Source organism: Anomaloglossus baeobatrachus, chromosome 1 (assembly GCF_048569485.1).
Source record: "Anomaloglossus baeobatrachus isolate aAnoBae1 chromosome 1, aAnoBae1.hap1, whole genome shotgun sequence".
In the NCBI taxonomy this organism is placed as follows: Eukaryota; Metazoa; Chordata; class Amphibia; order Anura; family Aromobatidae; genus Anomaloglossus; species Anomaloglossus baeobatrachus.
The window spans coordinates 321,941,234-321,962,678 of record NC_134353.1 but is presented as its reverse complement, the minus strand read 5'-3'; the positions used below and the strand labels follow the sequence as shown (position 1 = coordinate 321,962,678).

General features: G+C 43.0%; 33 non-coding genes across 33 annotated transcripts; all 33 read right to left on the bottom strand.

Moving 5' to 3' along the window:
* Positions 1–21: 21 nt before the first annotated feature.
* On the bottom strand, positions 22–94 carry TRNAK-UUU (transfer RNA lysine (anticodon UUU)). The gene has a single exon. It is a non-coding gene; the product is annotated as a tRNA-Lys (tRNA).
* Positions 95–675: 581 nt separating this feature from the next.
* Positions 676–748, bottom strand: TRNAK-UUU (transfer RNA lysine (anticodon UUU)). Its single transcript has one exon. It is a non-coding gene; the product is annotated as a tRNA-Lys (tRNA).
* A 581-nt stretch (positions 749–1,329) lies between these two features.
* Positions 1,330–1,402, bottom strand: TRNAK-UUU (transfer RNA lysine (anticodon UUU)). The gene has a single exon. It is a non-coding gene; the product is annotated as a tRNA-Lys (tRNA).
* A 581-nt stretch (positions 1,403–1,983) lies between these two features.
* Positions 1,984–2,056, bottom strand: TRNAK-UUU (transfer RNA lysine (anticodon UUU)). Its single transcript has one exon. It is a non-coding gene; the product is annotated as a tRNA-Lys (tRNA).
* A 581-nt stretch (positions 2,057–2,637) lies between these two features.
* Positions 2,638–2,710, bottom strand: TRNAK-UUU (transfer RNA lysine (anticodon UUU)). The gene has a single exon. It is a non-coding gene; the product is annotated as a tRNA-Lys (tRNA).
* Positions 2,711–3,291: 581 nt separating this feature from the next.
* TRNAK-UUU (transfer RNA lysine (anticodon UUU)) lies at positions 3,292–3,364 on the bottom strand. Its single transcript has one exon. It is a non-coding gene; the product is annotated as a tRNA-Lys (tRNA).
* Positions 3,365–3,945: 581 nt separating this feature from the next.
* Positions 3,946–4,018, bottom strand: TRNAK-UUU (transfer RNA lysine (anticodon UUU)). The gene has a single exon. It is a non-coding gene; the product is annotated as a tRNA-Lys (tRNA).
* A 581-nt stretch (positions 4,019–4,599) lies between these two features.
* Positions 4,600–4,672, bottom strand: TRNAK-UUU (transfer RNA lysine (anticodon UUU)). Its single transcript has one exon. It is a non-coding gene; the product is annotated as a tRNA-Lys (tRNA).
* Positions 4,673–5,253: 581 nt separating this feature from the next.
* Positions 5,254–5,326, bottom strand: TRNAK-UUU (transfer RNA lysine (anticodon UUU)). The gene has a single exon. It is a non-coding gene; the product is annotated as a tRNA-Lys (tRNA).
* Positions 5,327–5,907: 581 nt separating this feature from the next.
* Positions 5,908–5,980, bottom strand: TRNAK-UUU (transfer RNA lysine (anticodon UUU)). The gene has a single exon. It is a non-coding gene; the product is annotated as a tRNA-Lys (tRNA).
* A 581-nt stretch (positions 5,981–6,561) lies between these two features.
* On the bottom strand, positions 6,562–6,634 carry TRNAK-UUU (transfer RNA lysine (anticodon UUU)). Its single transcript has one exon. It is a non-coding gene; the product is annotated as a tRNA-Lys (tRNA).
* A 581-nt stretch (positions 6,635–7,215) lies between these two features.
* On the bottom strand, positions 7,216–7,288 carry TRNAK-UUU (transfer RNA lysine (anticodon UUU)). The gene has a single exon. It is a non-coding gene; the product is annotated as a tRNA-Lys (tRNA).
* Positions 7,289–7,869: 581 nt separating this feature from the next.
* Positions 7,870–7,942, bottom strand: TRNAK-UUU (transfer RNA lysine (anticodon UUU)). Its single transcript has one exon. It is a non-coding gene; the product is annotated as a tRNA-Lys (tRNA).
* Positions 7,943–8,522: 580 nt separating this feature from the next.
* Positions 8,523–8,595, bottom strand: TRNAK-UUU (transfer RNA lysine (anticodon UUU)). The gene has a single exon. It is a non-coding gene; the product is annotated as a tRNA-Lys (tRNA).
* Positions 8,596–9,176: 581 nt separating this feature from the next.
* TRNAK-UUU (transfer RNA lysine (anticodon UUU)) lies at positions 9,177–9,249 on the bottom strand. Its single transcript has one exon. It is a non-coding gene; the product is annotated as a tRNA-Lys (tRNA).
* Positions 9,250–9,830: 581 nt separating this feature from the next.
* Positions 9,831–9,903, bottom strand: TRNAK-UUU (transfer RNA lysine (anticodon UUU)). The gene has a single exon. It is a non-coding gene; the product is annotated as a tRNA-Lys (tRNA).
* Positions 9,904–10,484: 581 nt separating this feature from the next.
* On the bottom strand, positions 10,485–10,557 carry TRNAK-UUU (transfer RNA lysine (anticodon UUU)). Its single transcript has one exon. It is a non-coding gene; the product is annotated as a tRNA-Lys (tRNA).
* Positions 10,558–11,138: 581 nt separating this feature from the next.
* Positions 11,139–11,211, bottom strand: TRNAK-UUU (transfer RNA lysine (anticodon UUU)). The gene has a single exon. It is a non-coding gene; the product is annotated as a tRNA-Lys (tRNA).
* Positions 11,212–11,792: 581 nt separating this feature from the next.
* TRNAK-UUU (transfer RNA lysine (anticodon UUU)) lies at positions 11,793–11,865 on the bottom strand. Its single transcript has one exon. It is a non-coding gene; the product is annotated as a tRNA-Lys (tRNA).
* Positions 11,866–12,445: 580 nt separating this feature from the next.
* Positions 12,446–12,518, bottom strand: TRNAK-UUU (transfer RNA lysine (anticodon UUU)). The gene has a single exon. It is a non-coding gene; the product is annotated as a tRNA-Lys (tRNA).
* A 581-nt stretch (positions 12,519–13,099) lies between these two features.
* On the bottom strand, positions 13,100–13,172 carry TRNAK-UUU (transfer RNA lysine (anticodon UUU)). Its single transcript has one exon. It is a non-coding gene; the product is annotated as a tRNA-Lys (tRNA).
* A 581-nt stretch (positions 13,173–13,753) lies between these two features.
* On the bottom strand, positions 13,754–13,826 carry TRNAK-UUU (transfer RNA lysine (anticodon UUU)). Its single transcript has one exon. It is a non-coding gene; the product is annotated as a tRNA-Lys (tRNA).
* Positions 13,827–14,407: 581 nt separating this feature from the next.
* Positions 14,408–14,480, bottom strand: TRNAK-UUU (transfer RNA lysine (anticodon UUU)). Its single transcript has one exon. It is a non-coding gene; the product is annotated as a tRNA-Lys (tRNA).
* A 572-nt stretch (positions 14,481–15,052) lies between these two features.
* TRNAK-UUU (transfer RNA lysine (anticodon UUU)) lies at positions 15,053–15,125 on the bottom strand. The gene has a single exon. It is a non-coding gene; the product is annotated as a tRNA-Lys (tRNA).
* A 580-nt stretch (positions 15,126–15,705) lies between these two features.
* TRNAK-UUU (transfer RNA lysine (anticodon UUU)) lies at positions 15,706–15,778 on the bottom strand. Its single transcript has one exon. It is a non-coding gene; the product is annotated as a tRNA-Lys (tRNA).
* Positions 15,779–16,350: 572 nt separating this feature from the next.
* Positions 16,351–16,423, bottom strand: TRNAK-UUU (transfer RNA lysine (anticodon UUU)). The gene has a single exon. It is a non-coding gene; the product is annotated as a tRNA-Lys (tRNA).
* A 580-nt stretch (positions 16,424–17,003) lies between these two features.
* TRNAK-UUU (transfer RNA lysine (anticodon UUU)) lies at positions 17,004–17,076 on the bottom strand. The gene has a single exon. It is a non-coding gene; the product is annotated as a tRNA-Lys (tRNA).
* Positions 17,077–17,656: 580 nt separating this feature from the next.
* TRNAK-UUU (transfer RNA lysine (anticodon UUU)) lies at positions 17,657–17,729 on the bottom strand. Its single transcript has one exon. It is a non-coding gene; the product is annotated as a tRNA-Lys (tRNA).
* Positions 17,730–18,301: 572 nt separating this feature from the next.
* TRNAK-UUU (transfer RNA lysine (anticodon UUU)) lies at positions 18,302–18,374 on the bottom strand. The gene has a single exon. It is a non-coding gene; the product is annotated as a tRNA-Lys (tRNA).
* Positions 18,375–18,954: 580 nt separating this feature from the next.
* TRNAK-UUU (transfer RNA lysine (anticodon UUU)) lies at positions 18,955–19,027 on the bottom strand. Its single transcript has one exon. It is a non-coding gene; the product is annotated as a tRNA-Lys (tRNA).
* A 580-nt stretch (positions 19,028–19,607) lies between these two features.
* Positions 19,608–19,680, bottom strand: TRNAK-UUU (transfer RNA lysine (anticodon UUU)). Its single transcript has one exon. It is a non-coding gene; the product is annotated as a tRNA-Lys (tRNA).
* A 581-nt stretch (positions 19,681–20,261) lies between these two features.
* On the bottom strand, positions 20,262–20,334 carry TRNAK-UUU (transfer RNA lysine (anticodon UUU)). The gene has a single exon. It is a non-coding gene; the product is annotated as a tRNA-Lys (tRNA).
* A 576-nt stretch (positions 20,335–20,910) lies between these two features.
* On the bottom strand, positions 20,911–20,983 carry TRNAI-UAU (transfer RNA isoleucine (anticodon UAU)). The gene has a single exon. It is a non-coding gene; the product is annotated as a tRNA-Ile (tRNA).
* Between the last annotated feature and the right edge of the window lie 462 nt (positions 20,984–21,445).

Here is a 21,445-nt window from a genome sequence, read left to right as displayed (position 1 = left end):
GGTTTATGGTAAAAGGCAAGGCGCCTGAACAGGGACTTGAACCCTGGACCCTCAGATTAAAAGTCTGATGCTCTACCGACTGAGCTACCCAGGCTCGTGCAGAGCAGCCCATTTAGCACATTTAGGAAGAACATCTCACTATGCATTTCGAAGAACCTTCCGAGATGTTCCTTTTTGCTTAGGACTGTACACAAACAAAACCAAAGTCCGCACACATTCTGCCACAGAAAGCAAGTGCCAGGTTATATCTCCTGGTATTCTCTATGGAGGCAAAAGTGGGGAAAAGGAGTAAGCAGCATCGTCAAAGACAATAAGAATTGGCTAAGTATAGTCAGGTGCAGCTGCAGTATTAAGCAACTGTTTAAGCTTTTTTTCCAAACTCAATTCACTGCCACACAGATCATTAGGGCTGTGTAATGTCTCACATACTTTTACAGAGAAAAACAAAACAAGGATTCTTCAATTTCTGTGTGCGGTTTCTGAAAGACATCACAAATGCAAGTCCCCACCCACCAGCTCAGAGAAGACTGAAAGTTAGAGACAGACTCAACGGAGGGAAATAATGCTGGATACAAGTCATGTAATAACCAGAACAACGCTTAATCCTCATGCACACTCAAGAATCACCTAAGAACGAAGTCAAGGTACGTGCTAGGTTTATGGTAAAAGGCAAGGCGCCTGAACAGGGACTTGAACCCTGGACCCTCAGATTAAAAGTCTGATGCTCTACCGACTGAGCTACCCAGGCTCGTGCAGAGCAGCCCATTTAGCACATTTAGGAAGAACATCTCACTATGCATTTCGAAGAACCTTCCGAGATGTTCCTTTTTGCTTAGGACTGTACACAAACAAAACCAAAGTCCGCACACATTCTGCCACAGAAAGCAAGTGCCAGGTTATATCTCCTGGTATTCTCTATGGAGGCAAAAGTGGGGAAAAGGAGTAAGCAGCATCGTCAAAGACAATAAGAATTGGCTAAGTATAGTCAGGTGCAGCTGCAGTATTAAGCAACTGTTTAAGCTTTTTTTCCAAACTCAATTCACTGCCACACAGATCATTAGGGCTGTGTAATGTCTCACATACTTTTACAGAGAAAAACAAAACAAGGATTCTTCAATTTCTGTGTGCGGTTTCTGAAAGACATCACAAATGCAAGTCCCCACCCACCAGCTCAGAGAAGACTGAAAGTTAGAGACAGACTCAACGGAGGGAAATAATGCTGGATACAAGTCATGTAATAACCAGAACAACGCTTAATCCTCATGCACACTCAAGAATCACCTAAGAACGAAGTCAAGGTACGTGCTAGGTTTATGGTAAAAGGCAAGGCGCCTGAACAGGGACTTGAACCCTGGACCCTCAGATTAAAAGTCTGATGCTCTACCGACTGAGCTACCCAGGCTCGTGCAGAGCAGCCCATTTAGCACATTTAGGAAGAACATCTCACTATGCATTTCGAAGAACCTTCCGAGATGTTCCTTTTTGCTTAGGACTGTACACAAACAAAACCAAAGTCCGCACACATTCTGCCACAGAAAGCAAGTGCCAGGTTATATCTCCTGGTATTCTCTATGGAGGCAAAAGTGGGGAAAAGGAGTAAGCAGCATCGTCAAAGACAATAAGAATTGGCTAAGTATAGTCAGGTGCAGCTGCAGTATTAAGCAACTGTTTAAGCTTTTTTTCCAAACTCAATTCACTGCCACACAGATCATTAGGGCTGTGTAATGTCTCACATACTTTTACAGAGAAAAACAAAACAAGGATTCTTCAATTTCTGTGTGCGGTTTCTGAAAGACATCACAAATGCAAGTCCCCACCCACCAGCTCAGAGAAGACTGAAAGTTAGAGACAGACTCAACGGAGGGAAATAATGCTGGATACAAGTCATGTAATAACCAGAACAACGCTTAATCCTCATGCACACTCAAGAATCACCTAAGAACGAAGTCAAGGTACGTGCTAGGTTTATGGTAAAAGGCAAGGCGCCTGAACAGGGACTTGAACCCTGGACCCTCAGATTAAAAGTCTGATGCTCTACCGACTGAGCTACCCAGGCTTGTGCAGAGCAGCCCATTTAGCACATTTAGGAAGAACATCTCACTATGCATTTCGAAGAACCTTCCGAGATGTTCCTTTTTGCTTAGGACTGTACACAAACAAAACCAAAGTCCGCACACATTCTGCCACAGAAAGCAAGTGCCAGGTTATATCTCCTGGTATTCTCTATGGAGGCAAAAGTGGGGAAAAGGAGTAAGCAGCATCGTCAAAGACAATAAGAATTGGCTAAGTATAGTCAGGTGCAGCTGCAGTATTAAGCAACTGTTTAAGCTTTTTTTCCAAACTCAATTCACTGCCACACAGATCATTAGGGCTGTGTAATGTCTCACATACTTTTACAGAGAAAAACAAAACAAGGATTCTTCAATTTCTGTGTGCGGTTTCTGAAAGACATCACAAATGCAAGTCCCCACCCACCAGCTCAGAGAAGACTGAAAGTTAGAGACAGACTCAACGGAGGGAAATAATGCTGGATACAAGTCATGTAATAACCAGAACAACGCTTAATCCTCATGCACACTCAAGAATCACCTAAGAACGAAGTCAAGGTACGTGCTAGGTTTATGGTAAAAGGCAAGGCGCCTGAACAGGGACTTGAACCCTGGACCCTCAGATTAAAAGTCTGATGCTCTACCGACTGAGCTACCCAGGCTCGTGCAGAGCAGCCCATTTAGCACATTTAGGAAGAACATCTCACTATGCATTTCGAAGAACCTTCCGAGATGTTCCTTTTTGCTTAGGACTGTACACAAACAAAACCAAAGTCCGCACACATTCTGCCACAGAAAGCAAGTGCCAGGTTATATCTCCTGGTATTCTCTATGGAGGCAAAAGTGGGGAAAAGGAGTAAGCAGCATCGTCAAAGATAATAAGAATTGGCTAAGTATAGTCAGGTGCAGCTGCAGTATTAAGCAACTGTTTAGGCTTTTTTTCCAAACTCAATTCACTGCCACACAGATCATTAGGGCTGTGTAATGTCTCACATACTTTTACAGAGAAAAACAAAACAAGGATTCTTCAATTTCTGTGTGCGGTTTCTGAAAGACATCACAAATGCAAGTCCCCACCCACCAGCTCAGAGAAGACTGAAAGTTAGAGACAGACTCAACGGAGGGAAATAATGCTGGATACAAGTCATGTAATAACCAGAACAACGCTTAATCCTCATGCACACTCAAGAATCACCTAAGAACGAAGTCAAGGTACGTGCTAGGTTTATGGTAAAAGGCAAGGCGCCTGAACAGGGACTTGAACCCTGGACCCTCAGATTAAAAGTCTGATGCTCTACCGACTGAGCTACCCAGGCTCGTGCAGAGCAGCCCATTTAGCACATTTAGGAAGAACATCTCACTATGCATTTCGAAGAACCTTCCGAGATGTTCCTTTTTGCTTAGGACTGTACACAAACAAAACCAAAGTCCGCACACATTCTGCCACAGAAAGCAAGTGCCAGGTTATATCTCCTGGTATTCTCTATGGAGGCAAAAGTGGGGAAAAGGAGTAAGCAGCATCGTCAAAGACAATAAGAATTGGCTAAGTATAGTCAGGTGCAGCTGCAGTATTAAGCAACTGTTTAAGCTTTTTTTCCAAACTCAATTCACTGCCACACAGATCATTAGGGCTGTGTAATGTCTCACATACTTTTACAGAGAAAAACAAAACAAGGATTCTTCAATTTCTGTGTGCGGTTTCTGAAAGACATCACAAATGCAAGTCCCCACCCACCAGCTCAGAGAAGACTGAAAGTTAGAGACAGACTCAACGGAGGGAAATAATGCTGGATACAAGTCATGTAATAACCAGAATAACGCTTAATCCTCATGCACACTCAAGAATCACCTAAGAACGAAGTCAAGGTACGTGCTAGGTTTATGGTAAAAGGCAAGGCGCCTGAAAAGGGACTTGAACCCTGGACCCTCAGATTAAAAGTCTGATGCTCTACCGACTGAGCTACCCAGGCTCGTGCAGAGCAGCCCATTTAGCACATTTAGGAAGAACATCTCACTATGCATTTCGAAGAACCTTCCGAGATGTTCCTTTTTGCTTAGGACTGTACACAAACAAAACCAAAGTCCGCACACATTCTGCCACAGAAAGCAAGTGCCAGGTTATATCTCCTGGTATTCTCTATGGAGGCAAAAGTGGGGAAAAGGAGTAAGCAGCATCGTCAAAGACAATAAGAATTGGCTAAGTATAGTCAGGTGCAGCTGCAGTATTAAGCAACTGTTTAAGCTTTTTTTCCAAACTCAATTCACTGCCACACAGATCATTAGGGCTGTGTAATGTCTCACATACTTTTACAGAGAAAAACAAAACAAGGATTCTTCAATTTCTGTGTGCGGTTTCTGAAAGACATCACAAATGCAAGTCCCCACCCACCAGCTCAGAGAAGACTGAAAGTTAGAGACAGACTCAACGGAGGGAAATAATGCTGGATACAAGTCATGTAATAACCAGAACAACGCTTAATCCTCATGCACACTCAAGAATCACCTAAGAACGAAGTCAAGGTACGTGCTAGGTTTATGGTAAAAGGCAAGGCGCCTGAACAGGGACTTGAACCCTGGACCCTCAGATTAAAAGTCTGATGCTCTACCGACTGAGCTACCCAGGCTCGTGCAGAGCAGCCCATTTAGCACATTTAGGAAGAACATCTCACTATGCATTTCGAAGAACCTTCCGAGATGTTCCTTTTTGCTTAGGACTGTACACAAACAAAACCAAAGTCCGCACACATTCTGCCACAGAAAGCAAGTGCCAGGTTATATCTCCTGGTATTCTCTATGGAGGAAAAAGTGGGGAAAAGGAGTAAGCAGCATCGTCAAAGACAATAAGAATTGGCTAAGTATAGTCAGGTGCAGCTGCAGTATTAAGCAACTGTTTAAGCTTTTTTTCCAAACTCAATTCACTGCCACACAGATCATTAGGGCTGTGTAATGTCTCACATACTTTTACAGAGAAAAACAAAACAAGGATTCTTCAATTTCTGTGTGCGGTTTCTGAAAGACATCACAAATGCAAGTCCCCACCCACCAGCTCAGAGAAGACTGAAAGTTAGAGACAGACTCAACGGAGGGAAATAATGCTGGATACAAGTCATGTAATAACCAGAACAACGCTTAATCCTCATGCACACTCAAGAATCACCTAAGAACGAAGTCAAGGTACGTGCTAGGTTTATGGTAAAAGGCAAGGCGCCTGAACAGGGACTTGAACCCTGGACCCTCAGATTAAAAGTCTGATGCTCTACCGACTGAGCTACCCAGGCTCGTGCAGAGCAGCCCATTTAGCACATTTAGGAAGAACATCTCACTATGCATTTCGAAGAACCTTCCGAGATGTTCCTTTTTGCTTAGGACTGTACACAAACAAAACCAAAGTCCGCACACATTCTGCCACAGAAAGCAAGTGCCAGGTTATATCTCCTGGTATTCTCTATGGAGGCAAAAGTGGGGAAAAGGAGTAAGCAGCATCGTCAAAGATAATAAGAATTGGCTAAGTATAGTCAGGTGCAGCTGCAGTATTAAGCAACTGTTTAGGCTTTTTTTCCAAACTCAATTCACTGCCACACAGATCATTAGGGCTGTGTAATGTCTCACATACTTTTACAGAGAAAAACAAAACAAGGATTCTTCAATTTCTGTGTGCGGTTTCTGAAAGACATCACAAATGCAAGTCCCCACCCACCAGCTCAGAGAAGACTGAAAGTTAGAGACAGACTCAACGGAGGGAAATAATGCTGGATACAAGTCATGTAATAACCAGAACAACGCTTAATCCTCATGCACACTCAAGAATCACCTAAGAACGAAGTCAAGGTACGTGCTAGGTTTATGGTAAAAGGCAAGGCGCCTGAACAGGGACTTGAACCCTGGACCCTCAGATTAAAAGTCTGATGCTCTACCGACTGAGCTACCCAGGCTCGTGCAGAGCAGCCCATTTAGCACATTTAGGAAGAACATCTCACTATGCATTTCGAAGAACCTTCCGAGATGTTCCTTTTTGCTTAGGACTGTACACAAACAAAACCAAAGTCCGCACACATTCTGCCACAGAAAGCAAGTGCCAGGTTATATCTCCTGGTATTCTCTATGGAGGCAAAAGTGGGGAAAAGGAGTAAGCAGCATCGTCAAAGACAATAAGAATTGGCTAAGTATAGTCAGGTGCAGCTGCAGTATTAAGCAACTGTTTAAGCTTTTTTTCCAAACTCAATTCACTGCCACACAGATCATTAGGGCTGTGTAATGTCTCACATACTTTTACAGAGAAAAACAAAACAAGGATTCTTCAATTTCTGTGTGCGGTTTCTGAAAGACATCACAAATGCAAGTCCCCACCCACCAGCTCAGAGAAGACTGAAAGTTAGAGACAGACTCAACGGAGGGAAATAATGCTGGATACAAGTCATGTAATAACCAGAATAACGCTTAATCCTCATGCACACTCAAGAATCACCTAAGAACGAAGTCAAGGTACGTGCTAGGTTTATGGTAAAAGGCAAGGCGCCTGAAAAGGGACTTGAACCCTGGACCCTCAGATTAAAAGTCTGATGCTCTACCGACTGAGCTACCCAGGCTCGTGCAGAGCAGCCCATTTAGCACATTTAGGAAGAACATCTCACTATGCATTTCGAAGAACCTTCCGAGATGTTCCTTTTTGCTTAGGACTGTACACAAACAAAACCAAAGTCCGCACACATTCTGCCACAGAAAGCAAGTGCCAGGTTATATCTCCTGGTATTCTCTATGGAGGCAAAAGTGGGGAAAAGGAGTAAGCAGCATCGTCAAAGACAATAAGAATTGGCTAAGTATAGTCAGGTGCAGCTGCAGTATTAAGCAACTGTTTAAGCTTTTTTTCCAAACTCAATTCACTGCCACACAGATCATTAGGGCTGTGTAATGTCTCACATACTTTTACAGAGAAAAACAAAACAAGGATTCTTCAATTTCTGTGTGCGGTTTCTGAAAGACATCACAAATGCAAGTCCCCACCCACCAGCTCAGAGAAGACTGAAAGTTAGAGACAGACTCAACGGAGGGAAATAATGCTGGATACAAGTCATGTAATAACCAGAACAACGCTTAATCCTCATGCACACTCAAGAATCACCTAAGAACGAAGTCAAGGTACGTGCTAGGTTTATGGTAAAAGGCAAGGCGCCTGAACAGGGACTTGAACCCTGGACCCTCAGATTAAAAGTCTGATGCTCTACCGACTGAGCTACCCAGGCTCGTGCAGAGCAGCCCATTTAGCACATTTAGGAAGAACATCTCACTATGCATTTCGAAGAACCTTCCGAGATGTTCCTTTTTGCTTAGGACTGTACACAAACAAAACCAAAGTCCGCACACATTCTGCCACAGAAAGCAAGTGCCAGGTTATATCTCCTGGTATTCTCTATGGAGGAAAAAGTGGGGAAAAGGAGTAAGCAGCATCGTCAAAGACAATAAGAATTGGCTAAGTATAGTCAGGTGCAGCTGCAGTATTAAGCAACTGTTTAAGCTTTTTTTCCAAACTCAATTCACTGCCACACAGATCATTAGGGCTGTGTAATGTCTCACATACTTTTACAGAGAAAAACAAAACAAGGATTCTTCAATTTCTGTGTGCGGTTTCTGAAAGACATCACAAATGCAAGTCCCCACCCACCAGCTCAGAGAAGACTGAAAGTTAGAGACAGACTCAACGGAGGGAAATAATGCTGGATACAAGTCATGTAATAACCAGAACAACGCTTAATCCTCATGCACACTCAAGAATCACCTAAGAACGAAGTCAAGGTACGTGCTAGGTTTATGGTAAAAGGCAAGGCGCCTGAACAGGGACTTGAACCCTGGACCCTCAGATTAAAAGTCTGATGCTCTACCGACTGAGCTACCCAGGCTCGTGCAGAGCAGCCCATTTAGCACATTTAGGAAGAACATCTCACTATGCATTTCGAAGAACCTTCCGAGATGTTCCTTTTTGCTTAGGACTGTACACAAACAAAACCAAAGTCCGCACACATTCTGCCACAGAAAGCAAGTGCCAGGTTATATCTCCTGGTATTCTCTATGGAGGCAAAAGTCGGGAAAAGGAGTAAGCAGCATCGTCAAAGACAATAAGAATTGGCTAAGTATAGTCAGGTGCAGCTGCAGTATTAAGCAACTGTTTAAGCTTTTTTTCCAAACTCAATTCACTGCCACACAGATCATTAGGGCTGTGTAATGTCTCACATACTTTTATAGAGAAAAACAAAACAAGGATTCTTCAATTTCTGTGTGCGGTTTCTGAAAGACATCACAAATGCAAGTCCCCACCCACCAGCTCAGAGAAGACTGAAAGTTAGAGACAGACTCAACGGAGGGAAATAATGCTGGATACAAGTCATGTAATAACCAGAACAACGCTTAATCCTCATGCACACTCAAGAATCACCTAAGAACGAAGTCAAGGTACGTGCTAGGTTTATGGTAAAAGGCAAGGGCCTGAACAGGGACTTGAACCCTGGACCCTCAGATTAAAAGTCCGATGCTCTACCGACTGAGCTACCCAGGCTCGTGCAGAGCAGCCCATTTAGCACATTTAGGAAGAACATCTCACTATGCATTTCGAAGAACCTTCCGAGATGTTCCTTTTTGCTTAGGACTGTACACAAACAAAACCAAAGTCCGCACACATTCTGCCACAGAAAGCAAGTGCCAGATTATATCTCCTGGTATTCTCTATGGAGGCAAAAGTGGGGAAAAGGAGTAAGCAGCATCGTCAAAGACAATAAGAATTGGCTAAGTATAGTCAGGTGCAGCTGCAGTATTAAGCAACTGTTTAAGCTTTTTTTCCAAACTCAATTCACTGCCACACAAATCATTAGGGCTGTGTAATGTCTCACATACTTTTACAGAGAAAAACAAAACAAGGATTCTTCAATTTCTGTGTGCGGTTTCTGAAAGACATCACAAATGCAAGTCCCCACCCACCAGCTCAGAGAAGACTGAAAGTTAGAGACAGACTCAACGGAGGGAAATAATGCTGGATACAAGTCATGTAATAACCAGAACAACGCTTAATCCTCATGCACACTCAAGAATCACCTAAGAACGAAGTCAAGGTACGTGCTAGGTTTATGGTAAAAGGCAAGGCGCCTGAACAGGGACTTGAACCCTGGACCCTCAGATTAAAAGTCTGATGCTCTACCGACTGAGCTACCCAGGCTCGTGCAGAGCAGCCCATTTAGCACATTTAGGAAGAACATCTCACTATGCATTTCGAAGAACCTTCCGAGATGTTCCTTTTTGCTTAGGACTGTACACAAACAAAACCAAAGTCCGCACACATTCTGCCACAGAAAGCAAGTGCCAGGTTATATCTCCTGGTATTCTCTATGGAGGCAAAAGTGGGGAAAAGGAGTAAGCAGCATCGTCAAAGACAATAAGAATTGGCTAAGTATAGTCAGGTGCAGCTGCAGTATTAAGCAACTGTTTAAGCTTTTTTTCCAAACTCAATTCACTGCCACACAGATCATTAGGGCTGTGTAATGTCTCACATACTTTTACAGAGAAAAACAAAACAAGGATTCTTCAATTTCTGTGTGCGGTTTCTGAAAGACATCACAAATGCAAGTCCCCACCCACCAGCTCAGAGAAGACTGAAAGTTAGAGACAGACTCAACGGAGGGAAATAATGCTGGATACAAGTCATGTAATAACCAGAACAACGCTTAATCCTCATGCACACTCAAGAATCACCTAAGAACGAAGTCAAGGTACGTGCTAGGTTTATGGTAAAAGGCAAGGCGCCTGAACAGGAACTTGAACCCTGGACCCTCAGATTAAAAGTCTGATGCTCTACCGACTGAGCTACCCAGGCTCGTGCAGAGCAGCCCATTTAGCACATTTAGGAAGAACATCTCACTATGCATTTCGAAGAACCTTCCGAGATGTTCCTTTTTGCTTAGGACTGTACACAAACAAAACCAAAGTCCGCACACATTCTGCCACAGAAAGCAAGTGCCAGGTTATATCTCCTGGTATTCTCTATGGAGGCAAAAGTGGGGAAAAGGAGTAAGCAGCATCGTCAAAGATAATAAGAATTGGCTAAGTATAGTCAGGTGCAGCTGCAGTATTAAGCAACTGTTTAAGCTTTTTTTCCAAACTCAATTCACTGCCACACAGATCATTAGGGCTGTGTAATGTCTCACATACTTTTACAGAGAAAAACAAAACAAGGATTCTTCAATTTCTGTGTGCGGTTTCTGAAAGACATCACAAATGCAAGTCCCCACCCACCAGCTCAGAGAAGACTGAAAGTTAGAGACAGACTCAACGGAGGGAAATAATGCTGGATACAAGTCATGTAATAACCAGAACAACGCTTAATCCTCATGCACACTCAAGAATCACCTAAGAACGAAGTCAAGGTACGTGCTAGGTTTATGGTAAAAGGCAAGGCGCCTGAACAGGGACTTGAACCCTGGACCCTCAGATTAAAAGTCTGATGCTCTACTGACTGAGCTACCCAGGCTCGTGCAGAGCAGCCCATTTAGCACATTTAGGAAGAACATCTCACTATGCATTTCGAAGAACCTTCCGAGATGTTCCTTTTTGCTTAGGACTGTACACAAACAAAACCAAAGTCCGCACACATTCTGCCACAGAAAGCAAGTGCCAGGTTATATCTCCTGGTATTCTCTATGGAGGCAAAAGTGGGGAAAAGGAGTAAGCAGCATCGTCAAAGACAATAAGAATTGGCTAAGTATAGTCAGGTGCAGCTGCAGTATTAAGCAACTGTTTAAGCTTTTTTTCCAAACTCAATTCACTGCCACACAGATCATTAGGGCTGTGTAATGTCTCACATACTTTTACAGAGAAAAACAAAACAAGGATTCTTCAATTTCTGTGTGCGGTTTCTGAAAGACATCACAAATGCAAGTCCCCACCCACCAGCTCAGAGAAGACTGAAAGTTAGAGACAGACTCAACGGAGGGAAATAATGCTGGATACAAGTCATGTAATAACCAGAACAACGCTTAATCCTCATGCACACTCAAGAATCACCTAAGAACGAAGTCAAGGTACGTGCTAGGTTTATGGTAAAAGGCAAGGCGCCTGAACAGGGACTTGAACCCTGGACCCTCAGATTAAAAGTCTGATGCTCTACCGACTGAGCTACCCAGGCTCGTGCAGAGCAGCCCATTTAGCACATTTAGGAAGAACATCTCACTATGCATTTCGAAGAACCTTCCGAGATGTTCCTTTTTGCTTAGGACTGTACACAAACAAAACCAAAGTCCGCACACATTCTGCCACAGAAAGCAAGTGCCAGGTTATATCTCCTGGTATTCTCTATGGAGGCAAAAGTGGGGAAAAGGAGTAAGCAGCATCGTCAAAGACAATAAGAATTGGCTAAGTATAGTCAGGTGCAGCTGCAGTATTAAGCAACTGTTTAAGCTTTTTTTCCAAACTCAATTCACTGCCACACAGATCATTAGGGCTGTGTAATGTCTCACATACTTTTACAGAGAAAAACAAAACAAGGATTCTTCAATTTCTGTGTGCGGTTTCTGAAAGACATCACAAATGCAAGTCCCCACCCACCAGCTCAGAGAAGACTGAAAGTTAGAGACAGACTCAACGGAGGGAAATAATGCTGGATACAAGTCATGTAATAACCAGAACAACGCTTAATCCTCATGCACACTCAAGAATCACCTAAGAACGAAGTCAAGGTACGTGCTAGGTTTATGGTAAAAGGCAAGGCGCCTGAACAGGGACTTGAACCCTGGACCCTCAGATTAAAAGTCTGATGCTCTACCGACTGAGCTACCCAGGCTCGTGCAGAGCAGCCCATTTAGCACATTTAGGAAGAACATCTCACTATGCATTTCGAAGAACCTTCCGAGATGTTCCTTTTTGCTTAGGACTGTACACAAACAAAACCAAAGTCCGCACACATTATGCCACAGAAAGCAAGTGCCAGGTTATATCTCCTGGTATTCTCTATGGAGGCAAAAGTGGGGAAAAGGAGTAAGCAGCATCGTCAAAGACAATAAGAATTGGCTAAGTATAGTCAGGTGCAGCTGCAGTATTAAGCAACTGTTTAAGCTTTTTTTCCAAACTCAATTCACTGCCACACAGATCATTAGGGCTGTGTAATGTCTCACATACTTTTACAGAGAAAAACAAAACAAGGATTCTTCAATTTCTGTGTGCGGTTTCTGAAAGACATCACAAATGCAAGTCCCCACCCACCAGCTCAGAGAAGACTGAAAGTTAGAGACAGACTCAACGGAGTAAATAATGCTGGATACAAGTCATGTAATAACCAGAACAACGCTTAATCCTCATGCACACTCAAGAATCACCTAAGAACGAAGTCAAGGTACGTGATAGGTTTATGGTAAAATGCAAGGCGCCTGAACAGGGACTTGAGCCCTGGACCCTCAGATTAAAAGTCTGATGCTCTACCGACTGAGCTACCCAGGCTCGTGCAGAGCAGCCCATTTAGCACATTTAGGAAGAACATCTCACTATGCATTTCGAAGAACCTTCCGAGATGTTCCTTTTTGCTTAGGACTGTACACAAACAAAACCAAAGTCCGCACACATTCTGCCACAGAAAGCAAGTGCCAGGTTATATCTCCTGGTATTCTCTATGGAGGCAAAAGTGGGGAAAAGGAGTAAGCAGCATCGTCAAAGACAATAAGAATTGGCTAAGTATACTCAGGTGCAGCTGCAGTATTAAACAACTGTTTAAGCTTTTTTTCCAAACCCAATTCACTGCCACACAGATCATTAGGGCTGTGTAATGTCTCACATACTTTTACAGAGAAAAACAAAACAAGGATTCTTCAATTTCTGTGTGCGGTTTCTGAAAGACATCACAAATGCAAGTCCCCACCCACCAGCTCAGAGAAGACTGAAAGTTAGAGACAGACTCAACGGAGGGAAATAATGCTGGATACAAGTCATGTAATAACCAGAACAACGCTTAATCCTCATGCACACTCAAGAATCACCTAAGAACGAAGTCAAGGTACGTGCTAGGTTTATGGTAAAATGCAAGGTGCCTGAACAGGGACTTGAACCCTGGACCCTCAGATTAAAAGTCTGATGCTCTACCGACTGAGCTACCCAGGCTAGTGCAGAGCAGCCCATTTAGCACATTTAGGAAGAACATCTCACTATGCATTTCGAAGAACCTTCCGAGATGTTCCTTTTTGCTTAGGACTGTACACAAACAAAACCAAAGTCCGCACACATTCTGCCACAGAAAGCAAGTGCCAGGTTATATCTCCTGGTATTCTCTATGGAGGCAAAAGTGGGGAAAAGGAGTAAGCAGCATCGTCAAAGACAATAAGAATTGGCTAAGTATAGTCAGGTGCAGCTGCAGTATTAAGCAACTGTTTAAGCTTTTTTTCAAAACTCAATTCACTGCCACACAGATCATTAGGGCTGTGTAATGTCTCACATACTTTTACAGAGAAAAACAAAACAAGGATTCTTCAATTTCTGTGTGCGGTTTCTGAAAGACATCACAAATGCAAGTCCCCACCCACCAGCTCAGAGAAGACTGAAAGTTAGAGACAGACTCAACGGAGGGAAATAATGCTGGATACAAGTCATGTAATAACCAGAACAACGCTTAATCCTCATGCACACTCAAGAATCACCTAAGAACGAAGTCAAGGTACGTGCTAGGTTTATGGTAAAATGCAAGGCGCCTGAACAGGGACTTGAACCCTGGACCCTCAGATTAAAAGTCTGATGCTCTACCGACTGAGCTACCCAGGCTCGTGCAGAGCAGCCCATTTAGCACATTTAGGAAGAACATCTCACTATGCATTTCGAAGAACCTTCCGAGATGTTCCTTTTTGCTTAGGACTGTACACAAACAAAACCAAAGTCCGCACACATTCTGCCACAGAAAGCAAGTGCCAGGTTATATCTCCTGGTATTCTCTATGGAGGCAAAAGTGGGGAAAAGGAGTAAGCAGCATCGTCAAAGACAATAAGAATTGGCTAAGTATACTCAGGTGCAGCTGCAGTATTAAACAACTGTTTAAGCTTTTTTTCCAAACCCAATTCACTGCCACACAGATCATTAGGGCTGTGTAATGTCTCACATACTTTTACAGAGAAAAACAAAACAAGGATTCTTCAATTTCTGTGTGCGGTTTCTGAAAGACATCACAAATGCAAGTCCCCACCCACCAGCTCAGAGAAGACTGAAAGTTAGAGACAGACTCAACGGAGGGAAATAATGCTGGATACAAGTCATGTAATAACCAGAACAACGCTTAATCCTCATGCACACTCAAGAATCACCTAAGAACGAAGTCAAGGTACGTGCTAGGTTTATGGTAAAATGCAAGGTGCCTGAACAGGGACTTGAACCCTGGACCCTCAGATTAAAAGTCTGATGCTCTACCGACTGAGCTACCCAGGCTTGTGCAGAGCAGTCCATTTAGCACATTTAGGAAGAACATCTCACTATGCATTTCGAAGAACCTTCCGAGATGTTCCTTTTTGCTTAGGACTGTACACAAACAAAACCAAAGTCCGCACACATTCTGCCACAGAAAGCAAGTGCCAGGTTATATCTCCTGGTATTCTCTATGGAGGCAAAAGTGGGGAAAAGGAGTAAGCAGCATCGTCAAAGACAATAAGAATTGGCTAAGTATACTCAGGTGCAGCTGCAGTATTAAACAACTGTTTAAGCTTTTTTTCCAAACCCAATTCACTGCCACACAGATCTGTGTAATGTCTCACATACTTTTACAGAGAAAAACAAAACAAGGATTCTTCGATTTCTGTGTGCGGTTTCTGAAAGACATCACAAATGCAAGTCTCCACCCACCAGCTCAGAGAAGACTGAAAGTTAGAGACAGACTCAACGGAGTAAATAATGCTGGATACAAGTCATGTAATAACCAGAACAACGGTTAATCCTCATGCACACTCAAGAATCACCTAAGAATGAAGTCAAGGTACGTGCTAGGTTTATGGTAAAATGCAAGGTGCCTGAACAGGGACTTGAACCCTGGACCCTCAGATTAAAAGTCTGATGCTCTACCGACTGAGCTACCCAGGCTCGTGCAGAGCAGTCCATTTAGCACATTTATGAAGAATATCTCACTATGCATTTCGAAGAACCTTCAGAGATGTTCCTTTTTGCTTATGACTGTACACAAACAAAACCAAAGTCCGCACACATTCTGCCACAGAAAGCAAGTGCCAGGTTATATCTCCTGGTATTCTCTATGGAGACAAAAGTGGGGAAAAGGAGTAAGCAGCATCGTCAAAGACAATAAGAATTGGCTAAGTATACTCAGGTGCAGCTGCAGTATTAAACAACTGTTTAAGCTTTTTTTCCAAACCCAATTCACTGCCACACAGATCATTAGGGCTGTGTAATGTCTCACATACTTTTACAGAGAAAAACAAAACAAGGATTCTTTGATTTCTGTGTGCGGTTTCTGAAAGACATCACAAATGCAAGTCTCCACCCACCAGCTCAGAGAAGACTGAAAGTTAGAGACAGACTCAACGGAGGAAATAATGCTGGATACAAGTCATGTAATAACCAGAACAACGGTTAATCCTCATGCACACTCAAGAATCACCTAAGAACGAAGTCAAGGTACGTGCTAGGTTTATGGTAAAATGCAAGGCGCCTGAACAGGGACTTGAACCCTGGACCCTCAGATTAAAAGTCTGATGCTCTACCGACTGAGCTACCCAGGCTCGTGCAGAGCAGCCCATTTAGCACATTTATGAAGAATATCTCACTATGCATTTCGAAGAACCTTCAGAGATGTTCCTTTTTGCTTATGACTGTACACAAACAAAACCAAAGTCCGCACACATTCTGCCACAGAAAGCAAGTGCCAGGTTATATCTCCTGGTATTCTCTATGGAGGCAAAAGTGGGGAAAAGGAGTAAGCAGCATCGTCAAAGACAATAAGAATTGGCTAAGTATACATAGGTGCAGCTGCAGTATTAAACAATTGTTTAAGCTTTTTTTCCAAACCCAATTCACTGCCACACAGATCTGTGTAATGTCTCACATACTTTTACAGAGAAAAACAAAACAAGGATTCTTCGATTTCTGTGTGCGGTTTCTGAAAGACATCACAAATGCAAGTCTCCACCCACCAGCTCAGAGAAGACTGAAAGTTAGAGACAGACTCAACGGAGGAAATAATGCTGGATACAAGTCATGTAATAACCAGAACAACGGTTAATCCTCATGCACACTCAAGAATCACCTAAGAACGAAGTCAAGGTACGTGCTGGGTTTATGGTAAAATGCAAGGCGCCTGAACAGGGACTTGAACCCTGGACCCTCAGATTAAAAGTCTGATGCTCTACCGACTGAGCTACCCAGGCTTGTGCAGAGCAGCCCATTTAGCACATTTAGGAAGAACATCTCACTATGCATTTCGAAGAACCTTCAGAGATGTTCCTTTTTGCTTATGACTGTACACAAACAAAACCAAAGTCCGCACACATTCTGCCACAGAAAGCAAGTGCCAGGTTATATCTCCTGGTATTCTCTATGGAGACAAAAGTGGGGAAAAGGAGTAAGCAGCATCGTCAAAGACAATAAGAATTGGCTAAGTATACTCAGGTGCAGCTGCAGTATTAAACAACTGTTTAAGCTTTTTTTCCAAACCCAATTCACTGCCACACAGATCATTAGGGCTGTGTAATGTCTCACATACTTTTACAGAGAAAAACAAAACAAGGATTCTTTGATTTCTGTGTGCGGTTTCTGAAAGACATCACAAATGCAAGTCTCCACCCACCAGCTCAGAGAAGACTGAAAGTTAGAGACAGACTCAACGGAGTAAATAATGCTGGATACAAGTCATGTAATAACCAGAACAACGGTTAATCCTCATGCACACTCAAGAATCACCTAAGAACGAAGTCAAGGTACGTGCTAGGTTTATGGTAAAATGCAAGGTGCCTGAACAGGGACTTGAACCCTGGACCCTCAGATTAAAAGTCTGATGCTCTACCGACTGAGCTACCCAGGCTCGTGCAGAGCAGTCCATTTAGCACATTTATGAAGAATATCTCACTATGCATTTCGAAGAACCTTCAGAGATGTTCCTTTTTGCTTATGACTGTACACAAACAAAACCAAAGTCCGCACACATTCTGCCACAGAAAGCAAGTGCCAGGTTATATCTCCTGGTATTCTCTATGGAGACAAAAGTGGGGAAAAGGAGTAAGCAGCATCGTCAAAGACAATAAGAATTGGCTAAGTATACTCAGGTGCAGCTGCAGTATTAAACAACTGTTTAAGCTTTTTTTCCAAACCCAATTCACTGCCACACAGATCATTAGGGCTGTGTAATGTCTCACATACTTTTACAGAGAAAAACAAAACAAGGATTCTTTGATTTCTGTGTGCGGTTTCTGAAAGACATCACAAATGCAAGTCTCCACCCACCAGCTCAGAGAAGACTGAAAGTTAGAGACAGACTCAACGGAGGAAATAATGCTGGATACAAGTCATGTAATAACCAGAACAACGGTTAATCCTCATGCACACTCAAGAATCACCTAAGAACGAAGTCAAGGTACGTGCTAGGTTTATGGTAAAATGCAAGGCGCCTGAACAGGGACTTGAACCCTGGACCCTCAGATTAAAAGTCTGATGCTCTACCGACTGAGCTACCCAGGCTCGTGCAGAGCAGCCCATTTAGCACATTTATGAAGAATATCTCACTATGCATTTCGAAGAACCTTCAGAGATGTTCCTTTTTGCTTATGACTGTACACAAACAAAACCAAAGTCCGCACACATTCTGCCACAGAAAGCAAGTGCCAGGTTATATCTCCTGGTATTCTCTATGGAGGCAAAAGTGGGGAAAAGGAGTAAGCAGCATCGTCAAAGACAATAAGAATTGGCTAAGTATACATAGGTGCAGCTGCAGTATTAAACAATTGTTTAAGCTTTTTTTCCAAACCCAATTCACTGCCACACAGATCTGTGTAATGTCTCACATACTTTTACAGAGAAAAACAAAACAAGGATTCTTCGATTTCTGTGTGCGGTTTCTGAAAGACATCACAAATGCAAGTCTCCACCCACCAGCTCAGAGAAGACTGAAAGTTAGAGACAGACTCAACGGAGGAAATAATGCTGGATACAAGTCATGTAATAACCAGAACAACGGTTAATCCTCATGCACACTCAAGAATCACCTAAGAACGAAGTCAAGGTACGTGCTGGGTTTATGGTAAAATGCAAGGCGCCTGAACAGGGACTTGAACCCTGGACCCTCAGATTAAAAGTCTGATGCTCTACCGACTGAGCTACCCAGGCTCGTGCAGAGCAGCCCATTTAGCACATTTAGGAAGAACATCTCACTATGCATTTCGAAGAACCTTCAGAGATGTTCCTTTTTGCTTATGACTGTACACAAACAAAACCAAAGTCCGCACACATTCTGCCACAGAAAGCAAGTGCCAGGTTATATCTCCTGGTATTCTCTATGGAGACAAAAGTGGGGAAAAGGAGTAAGCAGCATCGTCAAAGACAATAAGAATTGGCTAAGTATACTCAGGTGCAGCTGCAGTATTAAACAACTGTTTAAGCTTTTTTTCCAAACCCAATTCACTGCCACACAGATCATTAGGGCTGTGTAATGTCTCACATACTTTTACAGAGAAAAACAAAACAAGGATTCTTTGATTTCTGTGTGCGGTTTCTGAAAGACATCACAAATGCAAGTCTCCACCCACCAGCTCAGAGAAGACTGAAAGTTAGAGACAGACTCAACGGAGTAAATAATGCTGGATACAAGTCATGTAATAACCAGAACAACGGTTAATCCTCATGCACACTCAAGAATCACCTAAGAACGAAGTCAAGGTACGTGCTAGGTTTATGGTAAAATGCAAGGCGCCTGAACAGGGACTTGAACCCTGGACCCTCAGATTAAAAGTCTGATGCTCTACCAACTGAGCTACCCAGGCTCATGCAGAGCAGTCCATTTAGCACATTTATGAAGAATATCTCACTATGCATTTCGAAGAACCTTCAGAGATGTTCCTTTTTGCTTATGACTGTACACAAACAAAACCAAAGTCCGCACACATTCTGCCACAGAAAGCAAGTGCCAGGTTATATCTCCTGGTATTCTCTATGGAGACAAAAGTGGGGAAAAGGAGTAAGCAGCATCGTCAAAGACAATAAGAATTGGCTAAGTATAGTCAGGTGCAGCTGCAGTATTAAACAACTGTTTAAGCTTTTTTTCCAAACTCAATTCACTGCCACACACATCATTAGGGCTGTGTAATGTCTCACATACTTTTACAGAGAAAAACAAAACAAGGATTCTTTGATTTCTGTGTGCGGTTTCTGAAAGATATCACAAATGCAAGTCTCCACCCACCAGCTCAGAGAAGACTGAAAGTTAGAGACAGACTCAACGGAGGAAATAATGCTGGATACAAGTCATGTAATAACCAGAACAACGGTTAATAATCATGCACACTCAAGAATCACCTAAGAACGAAGTCAAGGTACGTGCTAGGTTTATGGTAAAATGCAAGGCGCCTGAACAGGGACTTGAACCCTGGACCCTCAGATTAAAAGTCTGATGCTCTACCGACTGAGCTACCCAGGATCGTGCAGAGCAATCCATTTAGCACATTTATGAAGAATATCTCACTATGCTTTTCGAAGAACCTTCCGAGATGTTCCTTTTTGCTTAGGACTGTACACAAACAAAACCAAAGTCCGCACACATTCTGCCACAGAAAGCAAGTGCCAGGTTATATCTCCTGGTATTCTCTATGGAGGCAAAAGTGGGGAAAAGGAGTAAGCAGCATCGTCAAAGACAATAAGAATTGGCTAAGTATACTCAGGTGCAGCTGCAGTATTAAACAACTGTTTAAGCTTTTTTTCCAAACCCAATTCACTGCCACACAGATCATTAGGGCTGTGTAATGTCTCACATACTTTTACAGAGAAAAACAAAACAAGGATTCTTCAATTTCTGTGTGCGGTTTCTGAAAGACATCACAAATGCAAGTCCCCACCCACCAGCTCAGAGAAGACTGAAAGTTAGAGACAGACTCAACGGAGGGAAATAATGCTGGATACAAGTCATGTAATAACCAGAACAACGCTTAATCCTCATGCACACTCAAGAATCACCTAAGAACGAAGTCAAGGTACGTGCTAGGTTTATTGTAAAATGCAAGGCGCCTGAACAGGGACTTGAACCCTGGACCCTCAGATTAAAAGTCTGATGCTCTACCGACTGAGCTACCCAGGCTTGTGCAGAGCAGTCCATTTAGCACATTTAGGAAGAACATCTCACTATGCATTTCGAAGAACCTTCCGAGATGTTCCTTTTTGCTTAGGACTGTACACAAACAAAACCAAAGTCCGCACACATTCTGCCACAGAAAGCAAGTGCCAGGTTATATCTCCTGGTATTCTCTATGGAGGCAAAAGTGGGGAAAAGGAGTAAGCAGCATCGTCAAAGACAATAAGAATTGGCTAAGTATAGTCAGGTGCAGCTGCAGTATTAAACAACTGTTTAAGCTTTTTTTCCAAACCCAATTCACTGCCACACAGATCATTAGGGCTGTGTAATGTCTCACATACTTTTACAGAGAAAAACAAGGATTCTTTGATTTCTGTGTGCGGTTTCTGAAAGACATCACAAATGCAAGTCCCCACCCACCAGCTCAGAGAAGACTGAAAGTTAGAGACAGACTCAACGGAGGGAAATAATGCTGGATACAAGTCATGTAATAACCAGAACAATGGTTAATCCTCATGCACACTCAAGAATCACCTAAGAACGAAGTCAAGGTACGTGCTAGGTTTATGGTAAAATGCAAGGCGCCTGAACAGGGACTTGAACCCTGGACCCTCAGATTATAAATCTGATGCTCTACCGACTGAGCTACCCAGGCTCGTGCAGAGCAGCCCATTTAGCACATTTATGAAGAATATCTCACTATGCATTTCGAAGAACCTTCAGAGATGTTCCTTTTTGCTTATGACTGTACACAAACAAAACCAAAGTCCGCACACATTCTGCCACAGAAAGCAAGTGCCAGGTTATATCTCCTGGTATTCTCTATGGAGACAAAAGTGGGGAAAAGGAGTAAGCAGCATCGTCAAAGACAATAAGAATTGGCTAAGTATAGTCAGGTGCAGCTGCAGTATTAAACAACTGTTTAATAGAGTTGAGCGTGGTTCGTGGTTCTCCAGTTCTAGGCTCGAGTGATTTTGGGGCATGTTCTAGATCGAACTAGAACTCGAGCTTTTTTGCAAAAGCTCGATAGTTCTAGAAACGTTCGAGAACGGTTCTAGCAGCAAAAAACCAGCTAAATCCTAGCTTGGTTTCTGCTGTAATAGTGTAAGTCACTCAG